We start from the raw sequence: 18,950 nt of genomic DNA, 5'->3' as shown, positions 1-18,950 counted from the left end.
TAAAATGGAGCCCTTGGTACTATACCTCAGAGAGACCCGATGCTGATAAACAAAGGACCACATTCCCCTGTTCATGTAAGGAACAGAGGGTTCCAGGTGTTCCTTACAGTGTTCTTGCTACAGAGTCAGGTGCCTCATCAAGCTGTTGTTGACTCAAGAAAATTGCTAATGTGATTGTGGATAATTTATCACCCCCATTTAGGTTGTTTGCGATAGAAACTGTAGCAAAGAAACATAACTTTCACCAAGATATGGGATTCGATACATGCATACAAGACTAAATATCCAGCTATAGCAGAGAAAGACACTCTTAACTGTATAAAATATTTATGACAGATGTTCTTTAAAATAAAAGGGCATACTGGTTACTTTAGTGGGTTAAAATGTCATTGCTTAGTTTCCTTACCAAAATGTATACCAAAGATAAAAAAATCACTTCTCAATGTCACCAGTGAGCCATACACATCAACTCTCACTTTGATAACTACAGGTAAAAACTATCTCAATATCTTTTTATAAGAGGAAGGTTTTCTCGCTAGAAGAGGCAGACCTGATTCATTCTAGGAGGGATATGGTACAGTGAAGCTGAACTCCAGGTGAGTTTTCTAAAGATATAGCTAGTCATGGCATCTTCAGGCATTTCTCTACCTCTGCTGCCCAATCTCACTTCCCTCCTAGTATATTTGCAATCTAGGAACTTAGCCAGAGAGAGGGATTTAGAAAAAGTGAGGGAGTTTCTGATGTATGGGTAACATAAGAGCTTTATCTTTGACTAAGGGCTCTAAATTTTCTTTATGGGACTTGGAATTTGAAGGTCCTTATCATCTGGAAGGCTGAGCTGCATCAGGAGTTGTGGGCACTGTGTTATGGATTGCAGCTGTGTCCTTGTTTGGCAGAGAAAGACGGGTATAGAATGTAAACATAGTTCCATTTGGCAAGCACACATTCCAGGTGAACAGCAATTGGGAAAGATGCCTAGAGGCAAAGCTATAAGCCAGGGAGACTCAATGTACAGTCCTGGGATAGATGCGTACCTTTTATTTTAAAAGAAGCCTCCGTCAGAGATGATGGAACCTAAATGTATCTTTCTTGTTTACCTGAGAACACTGATTTTTAGTGTGTATAAATTCAGTGTGTTCATATATATCATATGTGTGTATACACACACACACACACTCACACACACAGATGTATTGTGAACCTTTACCAAGCTTCCACCAAGTTTTTGTATAGCTGAACTGGAACTACACAGTGGTATTTGCAAAATAACTTGAGTGTATTAACCACTCACAGATTCTCTAAAATATTTCTACTATAATAACCTGATATTTCTTTTTTGTTGAGACCAAATTTGATATGTGTGTGTGTGTAAGGGGAGGTGGTTGGGATGTTTATCCATCCCATTAACATTAACTGCCAACTCATCAAGCACAATGCAGTAGCAATAGAGTTTTGTTGCAAGAAAATAGCAACTCTTGAGGTAAAAGGTGGTTTTATTTCATTAAAGTATCCTGATAAGAAGCCTGATTGCTGGATCCTGAATAAACATGAAGAAGACCAAGAAGACTTTGGATTTAATGAGAGCGATTGGAGAGATGAATGTTTTGAGCCTCCTGAGATGTTACTAAAACACAGGAAGAGCAGTTGCGTAGTAGGTCCTCACAAGAGCATCTCAGAAGATACAACACAAGCCAAAGGATGGCAACACCACCCAAACAACAGCATCAATGGAAGGTGATTGAACAGGAAGCAAAATGAGTGCCTGAGATTCAGGAACCACAGATTAGACACTGATGCTTTGGGATGGAGGAGAGAGGCATGGAACTGGTAGAAAATGTTCTTCAGGTGTTTGGATTCTGAGGTTCTCATCTTCATCCTGATAGTCATGTCTTTTTGCTTTTGTTTATAGGATATTTTATTTATTTACATTTCAAATGTTATCCCCTTTCCCGATTCCCCTCCCCCAGAAACCCCTATCCCATCCCCCATCCTCCTACTTCTATGAGGGTGTGCCCGCACCCACCCATCCACTACCCCCTCCCCACCCTCGAATTCCCCTACACTGGGGCAACGAGCCTTCACAGTACCAAGGGCCTCTTCTCCCAATGATGCCAGATAAGGCCATCTTCTGATACATATGCAGCTGGAGCCATAAGCTCTTCAATGTTTACTCCTTGTTTGGTGGTTTAGTCCCTGGGAGCTCTAGTTGGTTGTTCTTCCTATGGGGTTGCAAACCCCTTCAGCTCCTTCAGTCCTTTTTCTAACTCCTCCATTGGGGACCCCATGATCAGTTCAATGGTTGGCTGGGAGCATCCGCCTATGTATATGTCAGGCTCTGGCAGAGCTTCTCAGGGGACAACTATATCAGGCTCCTGTCAGCATGCACTTCTTGGCATCCACAATAGTGTCTATATTTGGTGACTATATATGGGATGGATCCCCAGCTGAGGCAGTCTCTGGATGGCCTTTCTTTCAGTCTCTGTACCACACTTAGTCTCTGTATTTGCTCCTGTGAGTATTTTGTTACCCCTTCTAAGAAGAAGGTACCCACACTTTGGTCTTTCTTTTTCTTGAGCTTCATGTGGTTTGTGGGTTATATTTTGTGTATTCTGATTGTCTGGGCTAATATCCACTTATCAGAGAGTACATACCATATGTGTTCTTTTGTAATTGGGTTACCTCACTCAATCCATTTGCCTAAGAATTCATGAATTCATTGTTTTTAATAGCTGAGTAGTACTCCATTGTGTAGATGTACTACATTTTCTGTATCCATTCCTCTGTTGAAGGACATCTGGGTTGTTTCCAGCTTCTAGCTATTACAAATTTGGTTGCTATGAACATAGTAGAGCATGTGCCCCTGTTATATGTTGGAGCATCTTTTGGGAAAATGTCCAGGAGTGCTATAGCTCGGTTCTTAGGTAATACTATGTCCAATTTTTTGAGGAACCACCAGACTGACTTCCAGAGTGGTTGTACTGCTTACAATCCCACTGACAATGGAGGGGTGTTCCTCTTTCTCCACATCCTTGCCAGTATCTGCTGTCACCTGAGTTTTTGGTCTTAGCCATTCTGACTGGTGTGAGGTGGAGTCTCAGGGTTGTTTTGATTTGCATTTCCCTGATGACTAAGAATGTTGAACATTTCTTTAGGTGCTTCTTTGCCATTTGAGTTTCCTCAGTTGAGAGGTTTCTGTTTAGCTCTGTTCCACATTTTTAATGGGGTTATTTGATTTTCTGGAGTCTAATTTCTTAACTATTTGTATAAATTGGATATTAGACCTCTATCAGATGTAGGGTTGGTAAAGATCATTTCCCAGTTTGTTGGTTGCATTTTCTCCTAATGACAGTGTCCTCTCCCTTACAGAAGCTTTGCAATTTTATGACATCCCATTTGTCAATTCTTGATCTTAGAGCATAAGCTATTGGTGTTCTGTTCAGGAAATTTCCCCTGTGCCCATGTGCTCGAGGCTCTTCCCCACTTTCTTTTCTATTAGTTTTAGTGTATCTGGTTTGATGTGGAGGTCCTTGATCCACTTGGACTTGAGCTTTGTACAGAATGGATCAATTTGCATTCTTGTACAAGCTGACCATCAGTTGAACCAGCACTATTTGTTGAAAATGCTGTCTTTTCTCCACTGGATGGTTTTAGCTCCTTTGTCAAATATCAAGTGACCATACGTGTGTGGGTTCTTTTCTGGGTCTTTAGTTCTATCCCATTTTTATTCATACCTGTCTCTGAACCAACACCATGCAGTTTTAATCACTATTGCTCTGTAGTACAGCTTGAGGTCAGGGATGGTGATTCCCCATAAAATTCTTTTATTGTTGAGAATAGTTTTTGCTATCCTGGGTTTTTTGTTATCCCAAATGTATTTGCAAATTGCTATTTCTAACTCTATGAAGAACTGAGTTGGAATTTTGATGGGGATTGTATTGACTCTGTAGATTGCTTTGGGCAAGATGGCCATTTTTACTATATTAATCCTACTAATCCATGAGCATGGGAGATCTTTCTATCTTCTGGGAGCTTCTTTGATTTCTTTCTTCAGACACTTGAAGTTCTGGTCATATAGATCTTTCACTTTCTTGGCTAGAGTCAAACTAAGGTATTTTATATTATTTGTGGCTATGGTGAAGGGTGTCATTTCCCTAATTTCTTTCTTAGCCTGTTTATCCTTTGAGTAGAGGAAGGCTACTGATTTGTTTGAGTTAATTTTATATCCAGCCATTTTCTTGAAGTTGTCTATCAGGTTTAGGAGTTCTCTGGTGGAATTTTGGGGATCACTTGAATATACTATCATATCATCTACAAATAGTGATATTTTGACTTCTTCCTTTCCAATTTGTATTCCTTTGATCTCCTTTTGTTGTTTAATTGCTCTAGGTCAAACATTGAGTACTATATTGAATAGATATGGAGAGAGTGGGCAGCCCTGTCTAGTCCCTGATTAATAAAATCAGAAAAGAAAATGGAGATATAGCAGAAACCAAGGAAATTCAAAAAGTCATCAGATCCTACTACAAAAGCCTACACTCAATGCAACTGGAAAATCTGGATGGCATAGACAATTTTCTAGACAGATACCAGGTATCCAAAGTTAAATCAGGATCAGATAAACCATCTAAACAGTCCCATAATCCATAGAGAAATAGCAACAGTCATTAGAAGTCTCCCAATCAAAAAACTTCCCAGGACCAGATGGGTTTAGTGCAGAATTCTATTAGACCTCCAAAGCCAATCTAATACTAATTCTCTTCAAAGTAATCCACAAAGTAGAAACAGAAGAAGCATTATCCAATCCGTTCTGTGAAGCCACAGTTACACTTATACCTAAACCGTACAAAGACCCAACAAAGAAAGAATACTTCAGGCCAATTTCTTTATGAATATTGATGCAAAAATATTCAATAAAATTCTAGCAAACAGAATCCAAGAACACCGCAAAACAATCATTCATCATAATCATGTAGGCTCTATCCAGGGAATGCAGGGATAGCTCAATATATGGAAATCAGTCATTGTAACCCATTATATAATCAAACAAAAAAAAGACCACATGATCATCTCATTAGATGCTGAGAAAGTATTTGACAAAATTCAACACCCCCTCATGGTAAAAGTCTTAGAAAGACCAGGAATTCAAAGCCCATACCTAAACATACTAAAAGTAATATACAACAAACCAGTAGCCAACATCAAACTAAATAGAGAGGAACTTGAAGCAATCCCACTAAAATCAGGGACTAGACAAGGTAGTCATATTTTTAAAGTTCTTTTCTTTATTTAACTGATGCATTCACAGGAAAGAACTGATTTGTCATGTTTCACTGTGTGTATAACAGCATATGCTTCAAGTCAGGTTAAGTGAACAATTCAATCACGTACTTCTTAGTGATGGAATATTCAGGATAATTTCTTCTGGCTCTTATGAAATGCACATTAAGTAGTTGCTTTCTATGGTGACCTTACTGCATAGTAGCACAGCATAGTAACTATAAATTTGCTACCTGCTAGTCAGTCTTATCTGTTTCCACTTTTGTTCATTCCATCCTGTAAAGATCATTCTGCCCTTAACTTCATATATGAGTTCATGTGCTGTTTTGTTTGTCTATGCCTGGCTTTTACCTTACCAAAACTGACCTCCAGTTCCATCCATATTATTGAAACAACAACAACTGATCCTTTCTATGGCCAAATAGTATTCTACTGTGTATGTGCCCCATTTTCTTTACTCATTCATAAGAATTTTTGTGTTGTTTCCCTCTTACTGCCTCACCACCACCCCAACACAAACAGAAAGAGAGCAATGAATATCATACACATACCACAGGTGACTATGTATGAAAAGTTATTCTATCTAGAAATTTAATCACAGAAGTACCAACTACAGCAAAACTGGATGAAGGAGGTGGGTCAAAGCTGCTAAAGAAGAGGCTCCAAGTGAGGCTGCTAAGACACAGCTCAAGCACAGAGTGCCTTCAGTCCCTTGTGTCTCTAGAGGCAAATATATAAACATAAGAGATGGATGCTTATTAATGAAGACGTGGAACTGCTCTATCCAAAAGACTTAGAGATGAGAGTGTGCAGAAATCCTGCATCAAAAAGCTATCACAAAGCCCAACTGCCTGTGGTGGTAATTGCCAGTCCACAAGTCCCATCAACACACACAACTTAAATGTTTAATTTCTCATCCAAGTATCTCCTGACATTTGGGGAAGAACTTCTCCACAAATGACTGATCCAAAAATAATAAACAGAAAAGGGAACTAGGATGAGCCTGTGGAAAAAAAAAAAACCAAAAAGCTGTGAATAGTCTTTCTCCTCTTCTTTCCCTTTTCCTCCCCACCCCTCTTCTCCCTCTCCTCCCTCCCATCTCCCCCCTTCCCACCTCTCCCACCCATCCTCTCCTTTCTTCTCCTCTCTTAGCCCTTCCCACTATTCACCTCTCATCTCCCCTTCTGCTTTCCTTACTCTTTAGAAAGACACTATATATACACACACACACATATATGACAATATGTAATATATAATAATATATCTATATATATTGCATTCTTGCATCAGAAACAGGAAAAATAAAAATATAAGTAGGAATATACATACATTCTTAGAATTAAGAGAACATGTGGTCAAACCTAAAATTCCATTCAAAGTTTTGAAAGTAAATTAGAGGGAGCATTCTGGAAGAAGAAAGACAATAAAAATTACAGACAAATTCAAGAAGAAAATACAAGATAACTGCCTTTTCTCAATCAACCATTCTGGAATTCCAGAAAGGGGAAATACAGTAATAGAGGAGTCAAATTATCAATGAAATAGTCCAAGAAAATTGTCAGCAAGTGGATTTCACAGGTTCCTACATTGAAATGGCTCCTGGAACAGCCGACAGGACAGATGAAGGAAATCTCACAGTCAGACATATTATGATGAAATTTCACATGCTGGCAGTACAGGGAAGATCCTAAAATAAGAACCAAATTCAGTTTCTCTAGAAAAAAACACTAGATTCAGCCAAGAGGATAAAAGGAGATCATGTCCATGATGAGAAAAACAGATTTTTAACTCTGAATTCTGAACCCTGCCTAACTTGATTTTTAGATACTCAAGGAGTCCAAAAGCTTACTTTCTTGGTCCTATTTCTCAGGAAAGTAATAAAAGACAGTTGCTTCTTAAGAAGGTAGCAAAACAAGAGGGGCCGAGACATACCTTCAAGAAACAGGCTGTGAAGCACAAAGGTCAACTGAAGGCAAGCTTCAGGACTAGGAGAGAACTCAGCGAGAAAGCAGCTGGGCAAACTTCAGTAGGAAGATGAGGTTCTAGGATAGTGGTTCTCAGACCTAATGCTGTGACCCTTTAATATGGTTCCTCATGCAGTGCTGATCCCCAACTAGAAAAATTTTTTCATTGCTACTTCACAGCTGTCATTTTTTACTACTATGAATTGTAAATGTAAATATCTGATATGCAGGATATCTGATATGTGGCCCCTGTGAACAGGTACTCCGACCTGCAAAGCGCTGCAACCCACTGCTCCTGGAAGAAGCTGGAGCTGACTGGTAGATGCGTTTACTTATGTGGGTAGCAGGAAGGGTCAAACAGAATAGTGTAGGTCTAGCAGCATTAAAGGGAGACTTGGGAACCAGACACAAGAAAGTTAACCAAATAAAACACAAGAAAGAAAAACTCCAGAGGGGAAAAACAGGTCTTAGATGAAATGTTACATATAGTCATAAAATATAAGCATGCAACATGAATTAATCTAAACATGGACAGACGTGTATTAGAAGGACAGGCGTGTATGTCAGTGTTTGTGAAGAAAGGAGTTGAATTCATTCAACAAAATATAAACTTTCAAACTGTCACATGAAGAAATAAAAGAGTATATTATTTACAACATCAAGTGGTACTGTAGGACAAACAATTGAAGATGGAAAGATGTTGATATCAAGGCATGAATGCTACTTTATAGGGTGTACATTTTTTACTACTGTTTGGATTTTCAATGTTGTTTATAAATGGCCTTAATAAGACTCAAATTTAATTTAAAAACAACACACTCACTTCCACTTTGTCTTTTGAGATTAGCACTGTAACCAACCTTCATGAGAAACGCTTCTTACTGATGTGGATTGTAGTTAACAGAGAAAGGCATAGCTGGCAAAATGTCAAGAGTAAATCCTGGGGGAGTGTGTGGTCCCAGTTGGGATGGCTAGATCAGTCTCTCCAAGGTGCCGGGAACAATGAGGAAGAGGAGTGACAAGAATGTGCAAGACAAACAATGAAACAAAAAGGTGTTTCCTGGATGTGACATGGCCATTGCTCTCATGAACTTGAGCATGGCAGTTGAAGTTATCTGCATAAACTTGAGCATGTCAATATTTCATCAGAAACAGGGGCTCTACCCTCCTTTGAGGGTCTACTGGCAAAGCTTTCTAGGAGGGTGAGTCCTTTTCTTCAGTGGTATAGCCCTGCTAAGTTGCCCTTGCTCCAGGAAAGAAAGAAGATAATTAACTCAGTGGGACACACAATGTACCCATGACTAGACACATACACTATAAAAGTAGGAGGGGGACTTGAGGAGAATCAATCCAGCAGGGTAGGGAAGGGGGAAGAATAATGGAATACAAGTAAAACAAAAATTATTAATGAAACTATCAATTTTAAGAAAAGAGAATAATAAGCATAGATAGATGAACACTTTGAAAGTGTTCAAAGATCAATACTAATGGTTGGTTTTTATCCCAAAAATAAAAGTCTGAAACTCTTTTTTAAAAAGTATAAAGTAGAATGTGTACTATTGAAAAGATAATAGTAAGCCGGGCAGTGGTGGCACACGCCTTTAATTCCAGCCCTTGGGGCAGTGGTGGCACACGCCTTTAATTCCAGCCCTTGGGGCAGTGGTGGCACACACCTTTAATTCCAGCCCTTGGGAGGCAGAGGCAGGCGGATTTCTGAGTTCAAGGCCAGACTGGTCTACAGAGTAAGTTCCAGGACAGCTAGGGCTACACAGAGAAACCCTGTCTTGAAAACAAACAACCAAAAAGCCCCCCCCCAAATAAACAAAAAACAAGATGCAAAACAAAACAAAACAAAACAAAAAGATAATAGTAAAAGTTTTGTTGGAGAGGCCTGGGGAGATGGCTCAGTGGGTAAAGTACAATAATGCATAACTGAGAGGAACTGAGTTTGGGTCCTAAGTACACACACAAAATCTGGGCATGAAAGTGTGGACCAGTATTGCTTCTGATGATGTGAAGGAAGAGGGTCTCAGAGACAGATTCTTTAAATTGCTGGCCAGATGATGTAGCTGAATTGATGATCTTCAGGTTCAGTGAGAAACCCTGCCTCAAAGGATACAATTGAGAGCAATTAGAGGAAGATACTCAAAGTTGCTCTCTGTTTACACACACACACACACACACACACACACACATACACACACACACACCACACACACATACACACACACACACACACACATACACACACAGAGGCACAGACTCTAAACATGCACAGATAAACATAATTCATAGTTTTCCTTTGACTGTTCATTATATTATCTATTTATTTAACTTCAGGAGAAAATGTTCTAACACGCTTTTCGCATTGGAAATTCTTGAAGTTCTTTGACTACCTCCCTGTCAATTTTTAAGATTTATTGATATAAATTCAAATGAAGAAAGCAAACACATTTTAGATTTCTGGTGTCCAGATGAATTTCTTTGCTGAGACTGTCTCTAGGATTCCTTCAGAGTTATTTCCCTTGGACAGTTTAAGTCTTTCCTGATATCAACCTCAGTCAAGAACACAGGGACGAGACACTGAAGTTGTAAGAACTGGGCTTCTGTTTCTTGGTTTCTAAGAAGACCAGCTAGAGCAGTCTGGGGTATGGGGTGTGAGTTAAGCGTAGAGACAGCCTTCACTCATGTCTGACATTGATACAACCTCCGAGGAACATAGGCGCTGCTGTGTTAAGCAGGACATGTACTGGAAGTATTAAATGAGATGGTAAGAAGCAAGTACTCTTAGTATGACTTGGCAACTGCTGAGCTAAGAAACCTGAAAGAGAACCCAAGCCCACCTTTTAAAGGGATAAAGTGGAAAATAATCACACCCTACTCAACACAGTTAAGGGGAATTTATGTGACTTTTGAGCTTGTTCTGACCCATTGTTGCAAAAGTACTGTTACTCACTGAGCTGCCTTCATTGCTGGGAAAGCGGCAACGTGCACAGAATTTTGAGAGAGTAGAGATAAATGGCAGGTCACCCTTCAGCCTTAGGAAGCAAAACTTAAGGACATAAAACATAAAATCTCCTTTGTTTTCAATAGATGGTGGCATATGGCCCTTTTACAGCAACCTGAGCCTGAAATTTGCTACCCTCCCACCCCCATGGCCATTATAGCATGACAGGGGGTGTCTGATAACAATCCCAACTGCAGGTTCTCTTTGGTGGGTGTTAGCATCTTTGCTGATTTCCAGAAAATCACCTCCTCCACTCTCAGTGCTCCCTTTCCTAGTGAGTACTCAGAGCCCCACCCCCACCCCGAGGTGAGTCCAGACACTGGGAAAAGGACAAGGAAATCAAGCAGCAATCTTTTGCTGACATTCTAGAATACACAGGTTTTTCCGTCTCTGAGGCATGTCACCAGGGAGAAGAAATGCCAGCACAACAGGATGGAAGTCGGCAGAGTAGTCTCTTGTTTGCAGATTTATGCAGGGTTGGTGAAGAACAGCTGCTAGCCCTGTCAGAGCTGAGATGACACATGAGCCTCTAGCAGCAGCTGGGCCTTCTCTTGTAGGAGACCTAGCAGCCTTCTCTGCTTTTCTCTTTCCTTGTGAACGTAGTTGGTCCTGCACCTCCACTGGCTCAGTCCTGAGATACTGAGAGATATCAAGCCCAGCAGCTCAGGTGACTTCTGATGTTGCTTCCATCTCCTGTGACTGAGGATTGTACATTATGGGGGACTCTTATAAAAGCTAAGATCATTGTTAATCAAATGTAAGGTGATTAGAGGTATCTATGGTGTAGTGAGTGTCCATTATGACTGTCCACTCTAGGCATGGTCATATTTAAAGTACAACGAAAGTGTGAAAGATGAATTTACATGTTACCCAAGGAGGCAGCTGGGTGAAGGAACTGCTTTTATTTATATGTTTGTGGTATAGCTGAGGCTCTGATGGGATGTTAGCTGGTTCTAGAGAAAGAGGGTGGATGCGCACAAGCCCTGCAGATAAAGTATGTCCAGAGAGGGCCCACACACTGTACCTATATGGGGTTTGAGACCAACTGATGAACTATAGGGTGTAAGAAAATAAATACTGTGTATTGATTTATTGAGGAGAACTTTTGAACCTTTGGGCCAAAGCCTTCTTTCAGTTGAAAAATGTGAGGGGTTAAAAGGTTATACAAACTTGTCAACAGGGGAGCTCTTAGTAGGAGGTCCTTAAGAACACTTCTGTCCATCACTCCACTTTGAGTCTTACTATGGGGAAAAGAAACTGACAAGAACAAAACAAAACAAGAACAAACAAAAGAGCTAGACTCAGCCGTGTACACCAACAGTCCCACTGCCTGTGCAGTGGAGACCAGAGAATCAGGAGTTTAAAGTCAGCATCAGTGACAGACCAAGTTGAAAGCTGATCTGAGGTTCATGAGATCCTGGGGCAAACCAAACAAACAGGAAAACAACAACAAAACCCATCACAACAACAACAAAACAAAAGGGAAGGCCCACTCTTGCTGAGCTGCAGTCAGCTTTAAGCCTTAGCATCCCTGCACATAAGAAAAGGGTTGGAAGACTAGAGGCTATCAATGAACAGCCCGGAATCTGTAGGACTTCACATCATTCTCTGGACTAATATTAAGGCAGCCATACACTGGCCTGTTGACCATGTAGAGCTCCGGTTCCAAATTTTTGCTTTGGCAAGGATTCTCAAGCCAGTTTCCCAAACTCTCTCATTCGGTGTCAGTTCATCACGAAAGTGAGCTTTACGGGGCAAACGTACTTCTTGCCAATCTCTTAGGAAGCAGATAGATCCAGAAAGAGGCAGGAGAGTGCTAGGAAAACAGGAGGAAGGAAGGTGTATTAGTTAGATTTTCTTTCTGTTGCCATGGCCAAATTACAGATAAAACAACTTAAGTAAAGTTATTTTGATTCATAGCTTCAGAGGACTCAGTCCCTGGTTGTTTAGTCCTAGAGATATTTGGACAGAGCATCAGTGCTAATGGGAGCATGTGGCATGATAGGTTCTTATCTCATGGAAGACAGGTTGGGGAGAGGACCACAGAGCCAAGATAATCTCAGAACTCATCTCCATTGATATATTCTTTCCAATTAGGTTCTGCCTTCTGAAATTTCCAGAACCTGATCACATTACAGCACCAGTTGTGTACCATTCTTTTAACCCACGAGCCTTTGGTAAACATTTCATATTCAAAGCATAGTGGAAAGGAAATATGATAAGAGAAGGTGAAAAAGGAGAGCCACTGAGAAACTGAGGGGGACATACCCCCAGTATAAAGGGTATGAACAGGTAGGCCAGGTCCCCAAGTACATTCCCATGCTGTTATGGGGAGAGTCCCTCTTTGACTATTGATTATTGCTGCTGTTCTAGTTAGTCACACTGAAAAACAATCAAGTGCTTCAAGGAAGCCTTCTTTTTTCTGAATTGGCTTTTCCTAAGCTACAGAGAGTCTAAGTTTAAAAATGGATTGAAAAGGGAAGAACCGAAAGGAGAAATTTGAAATGAGATGAGTGGCTGGACACACACGAGTGGATGAGTTAGTTGTATGCAAATCAAACTTTTATTATGAACATCTGACACTTGAGAAACTCAAGAACCTGTTCTCAGGTCAGAGAGGAACCACATTGTCTTCACTCAGACTTGTTAATGGGTCTGGTTAGCAGCTTGCTTTCAAGTGTAAGAAGACACTGAGCAAAGTGAAGATTTTGGGGTAAAACAAGACACTACAAAAGACAAATTTCTATCAGATAGAAGAAAAAGCAAAGCTGGAGCTGAAGAATTGAGCTAATTGGCTGGAGATGTTGGGGTGGACAGTTAGGATCAGGAATTTAGCTCCTGTAATGCCCTGACCTCTACAGAGCTTTCACCATCTCAGAGAGGAGGGTGCTATTCTGCCTTGCTGCCTAAAAGCCCATGTTCTATGACAGAAAGAGAGTTCATGTGTTGCCCCATCTGTGTGAACTTGGAACAGATTGCTCATCTCCAGGGGGCTCAGTTTCCTACCAGACTAAATGACTGACAGAAGAATAACGGGATCATGCTAATTTTCCTCCAAGGACAAAGACAAAGGGGTCAGTGGGATCGGAAATGGGCTGCGTCTAGTTGCTTTCTGTTGCTTTCTGTGGCTGTGTGCTAGCACCATTGGACAATAAGATGTCTGAAGGTTTTAAAAGGAAGACAGGAAGCACAGTGGTTGTAAAAGCCCCAGGATGGTCAAGTCTGCCTCTGGTTCTTTTGGTTTTGCTTCTCATCAGCATAGGGCGACAGGAGGCTGTGCTGTGTTAAAGGCATGATGACAAAAGTGTCCAGGCAAAAATACACTGGAAAAAAAATGTATGTCACCGATACCAAGTTTTGGGGTGACCTGGGATCTTGCTTAGGAAATGTTAGTGAAACATTTCTATTCAACTGAAAGAAGCTGTTTTCTGACTGCTGACTTCACATTGACAGCTCTCAAATGTCAAATTGATCTTTCCTGCCTCAGAGTCTAATTTGAATCTCCTGTTTTTATTAAGAGTCTGTTATGTGGTCTGTAATTTAGTTTAAAATATCTCTCCAAAGACTATGATAAAAGGAAGAGCTGTTAGTTGCCCTGATTTGTTTACACGTACCAGGGGGTGGTTCACAGGCATTTAATCAAAAGGCAGAGGGCAGCAGTGGTTACTACAAACACCCAGTTATCTTCATCTCCAGGGACACTGGAAGTTCAGACCATAGCATATTTTCATAAACAGGCTTACACTGATGAAACTGCTGGTATTTAAAACATGTAGATTAGCTATGAATAATATAGATATTCAGGTTAGCTATGCATATTATAAATATTACGGAGCCATCCTGCTCTTGCATGGAGTGTAATCATCTAGCAAAGCCAGAAGTTCGAACTCTTCCCAGTGGTACCCAAAGCTTGACTACAATGCCTGCTGTAGTGGTAGTTGTTCAGTGGTACCCAAAGCTTGACTACAATGCCTGCTGTAGTGGTAGTTGTTTTGTGTAGCAAGCAACTCTGAGGTGGTCCAGGTTCTCCCCTCCTGACTATCCTCCTGTCACTGTCACTTTGGATTTATGTAGAATTGAAACCAGAATGAGGAACAGGGCCAAGTTTAGATTCCACGCATACAGAGTATCTTGTATATAGTCTTTACATTACCCATATAAGAGATGCACTGCAGCTTAACTCATGTTTCTCATGGCACTAGGCACAGAATTCGGGGGGAGGTATAAATTTACAGCTTTGCTCCCTATAGGACAGAGCTGGCATATGGGCACCAGCTGAGGGTATGTTAACAGACAGAACCAGGTCACCCAGGACCTTCTGATACAGTCTGTGTTTTGTCTGGGTCTCAGGAGACTCATGGCCAAATTCAAATTTGATGAGTTCTGTCGTAGACCTGGTCTTGATATCAGGAAGAATTTAATAGTTACAAAGTAGGAGATTGGCTTGTGGCAGATTGTAACAAGAACAAATTTCCAGGATCTTTATGTGCTGGGAAGTTTACAAGATGTTTTAGTTTCTTGTCGGTGTAATAAAATTCTTTGGCGAAGGGCCTTAAAGGACAGTGTATTTTAACTTACATTTCAGGGTACACTCAAGCCTGGTGGGGAAGTCAAGGCAGCAGAAACTTGAAGCAGTAGATCATATCTTAGCAACAATTAAGAACACAGAGGGATGAATGTGTGGTGCTGCACACTTCCTGTTCTCCATTTTCACCATTTAGGATCAGCCAGGGGATGGTGCCTATTCAACATGGAGAGGTCTTCCAACCTCAATGACTGTAAGCAAGACAACTCTTTCTAGGCATGCATAGAGGCCTGCCTTCCAAGTAATTGTGTATAATGCAACAATAAATACTCACCATACTCCCTTTCAGAAGGGAGGGAAGGAAATGAGGCTTAGCAGAGGTTCAATTTGGAACCCAGAGAGAGAAGGCAAGTGAGAAACACAAAGCAGAAGCAATCCAAACTACTACATTAGAGAGATTCATGTCTCTTTACACTTATTACACTGCCCCAAACTAGTGGCCCAACGATGGGTGCCCAGTGATGTCAGAAGTTCTCACTTTTATCTAGAAGCCCAGAATATACATTGGAATGGAAAATTCCATGGTTTTTAATTTAACAAGGACCTGTTGACCTGACCCAATCTAATTCCACCAGTTAAGCACAGCTGGGCTAAGTTACTCACCAGCTTCTCCAAAAGGCATCCAACAAGCCACTTACTTCCCTCTGCATTTCTATTTGTGTATTGCTTTTGGGGGTTATTAATAGGAGACATGCAATTTCCCAGATCCATTTGAAAAATAACGATGTACTTAGAAGACCTGAGCCACGTGCTTTGAGAGAGCACTACTGATTTCAGCTGGAGAAGCTATCCTGGGAAGTTGACAACCTGTAGCTTTGCAATGGAGCTGATGGAGAATCCAAGGATTTGGAATTCAGGCCACATAACCATGTTCTGCTTCTTGAACACGTAGCTATCCTAGACTGTTTGGCTTCCTAATAATGATGATATTCAACTGAGATGAGAGCTGGGATATTATCTATGCTCATGTCTTAGTTCATGTGCACATGTGTGTGCATGCATGGGAGGGAAGGAGGGGGAGGAAGGAAGGGGGAGAGAGAGAGAGAGAGAGAGAGAGAGAGAGAGAGAGAGAGAGAGAGAGAGAGAGGGAATGCACAGGAACAGCTTGCAGGAGTTGGTTTGATTCTGTCCTTCTACCATGTGGGTCTAAGGGACTGAACACAGGTCAGGAGACTTTCAATGCATACCTTTACCTGCTGAGTCAATTCAGCAGCTCTCTTTGTGGATATCCTAAAAACCAACTACAGAGTAATTGGGGAATGCTTTTAATATGACGAATCTAAATCCAAAAGTTCTAGGTGTCAAATTATAAGAGTGAGAGTTAGAGGGGAGAGGAGACAGAAAGAGAGAGGAGAGAGAGAGAGAGAGAGAGAGAGAGAGAGAGAGAGAGAGAGAGAGAGAGAGAGAGAGAGAAGTTTCTGGAGATTAAACCCAGGCCTTTAGGCTGGCTAGACAAACTTCTTCACCTCTGAGGTAAACCTCAGCTCTAAAAGAACATTTTAATAGCTAGCTCAATTACATTACTCTTTGTGACATTACATTTTATAGCTATAGTATTTCAGTGAGATTTTCAGGTGGTATATCATCTGTGCATTTTGACCAAGGCCAGAATAAACAGAAACAAACAGTCCATTGCATGAAGAATTAGTACGTTGAAAATGTCAGTGGCTTCGGATCCTTTTGTAAAATTACTATGCCAAGATCTAACGTGCCTGACTTAAAACAGGTTACCTGCATATGCTAGTTCTCTGGGAACACAACACTGATCTATAGCGTTTTCCTATCTCGATGTTAGTTTTCCCACAGTGACTGACATATGCTGCTAACAGGGCTTCTCTGAAAGAAGATCTAGGAAGACCATAGAGAATTAGTTCCTGAGGGGCTGTGCCAGCTGATAGAGCTCACCACAGGGAGCACCTCACAAAGCAGGCTTAGAAAGAAGTGGAAACACAGGGCTATGGCAGCACTGCATATAAAGGAATTCTATATAAAGGAATATATACCAAATATAAGCTAACCGGAAGCTTATTCAAAATCTAAACATAGTAGATTTTATGAGTGGACATAGAGTCTATGACCCTCACTTCCCAAAAAGTCTAAAATAATAAATGTTTAGACAGTCTGTGGTGACACAAGTCTTTAATCCTAGCACTTGGAAGGCAGAATCAAGTGGATCTTTGTAAGTTCGAGATCTGCCTGGTCTACAGAGTCAATTCTAAGCTATACAGAGAAAACATTGTCTCAAACAACCAAAGCAAACCAACCAAGCCAAACCAACCAACCAAACAAACAAACAAAACAGAGAGTGGTCTAAATAGTTAGGTTGGATCAGAAACTAGATAGAAAACTATCTCATGTAAATGAAGTAAGTTTGCAGATGAAATTCTTATAGATCTTGTTAAAATGCAACCTTCAGCATGCTCTAGGGTATGGCCTGAGATTTAATGCTACTAACATTTCTTCCTGTGGGGCTGAGGATGCTGGTCTGTGGGCTGCACTCTCATAACCTCTGACTACACTCAAAGTGAGCTGATCTATTACCATTTTTTGATCCCCTGCCAAGGCCACAGAATTTAACAGTATAAGATACCCTAACAAGCATGAGTGGAGATGGAGACAGCGGCAGACATTGGAAGACTGTCCTTCTATCCATCTGATCAACTCAACAATGTTCTGTTGGGATTGGGTGATGAAAGTCCTGGAGGGCTAGAGAAGTTCTTTTTTGCCTAGAAGCAAAATCAAAACACAAAACAAACAAACAAACAAACAAACAAACAGCAGAGTATGTGGGTGTGACAGTTTGAATATGCTTGACTCATGGAAGTGGCACTATCAGGAGGGTGGTCTTGTTGGAGTGGGTGTGGCCTTGTTGGAGTGAGTGTGGCCTTGTTGGAGGAAGTGTGCCACTGTAGGGGTGGGCTTTTTGGTTTCTTCCTGTGCTCAAGCTCCACCCAGTGTGGAATAGTCTCTTCCTGACTGTGTTCAGATTGAGATGGAGAACTCTCAGCTCCTTCTCCAACTGGACATTGCCATGCTTTCTACCATGATGATAACGGACTGAACCTCTGCAACTGTAAGCCAGCCCCAATTAAATGTTGTTCTTTATGAGAGTTTCCTTGCTCATGGTGTCTCTTCACAGCAATGGAAACCCTAAGACGGCAGGTAACTTAGACGGTGGGGCAGAAATCTCATTGGGAAATCTGCTTTATTACAGATGAGAGACTCAGTTCCCAGATCCATAGCCAGGCAGCCTTTGACCCATGGAGTGACTCCTCAGCTCCTTTAAGACCAAAGTATTGAAGTTAAAAACTATTGGTTACAGCTACAAAAAGGGCTACCCCTCCTCTTCTTCATTGGTTTTGAACTAAAAATCACCTGCTTTACAATACAAGACTCAACCCCATCAAACACTAACATTGGAGCATGAGCTAGACCTCACAGTCATTAATCTGACTAGTTTGTTGTTTCTTTTTTTTTTTTTTCCATCACTTGCTCCATTACTTCTTTCCTTCTTGGCAGGACAATCTCCAACAACAATGGCTGAAATATCCATGAAACCACACCCCCATGACTTTTGGTGTGGTTCGTGTCTGTTAAATTAGACATAATATAATCTATACTCTATTGGTCTAATATCAAAGTTTGTCTCTCTGGTGAACCTGGATAAAATTTCCTGTCTTAATAAAAAGAGAAACTGCAGCAAGAAAAAATTCTATTCTCTTTTTCCTTCCCTTTAGTTATAATGTATAAACAAATGATATCTGGGGTTGTTACAGCCCTCATGGTGCATGAGACGAGAAGCCTGTAGACAAAGAGCTACCATGCCATGAAGACATTAGTGGGAGAGTGAGTAGAGCTAAGGCCCTTGATAGAAATATTATTGTTGAGCTCTTGACCTAATCCTGGGACCTGGAACCCTAGAATACTTATTAGGAGAATAACAGAAGTGATTTTTCCCTTACTTAGGTACCCTTACTTCTTATAGGTAGCCTTATACTTTATTGATATACAAGTTACTTAGTCTGTTTGACCCTAAACTTTCTCATCTAATAATTGAGGATAATACCACCCAGGAATGTGAAGAGGAATTAATAATTTGATCTTTATGATCTACACA

This window comes from Mastomys coucha, unplaced genomic scaffold (genome assembly GCF_008632895.1).
Source record: "Mastomys coucha isolate ucsf_1 unplaced genomic scaffold, UCSF_Mcou_1 pScaffold7, whole genome shotgun sequence".
NCBI classification, from domain to species: Eukaryota; Metazoa; Chordata; class Mammalia; order Rodentia; family Muridae; genus Mastomys; species Mastomys coucha.
This window is presented reverse-complemented; position numbering follows the sequence as displayed.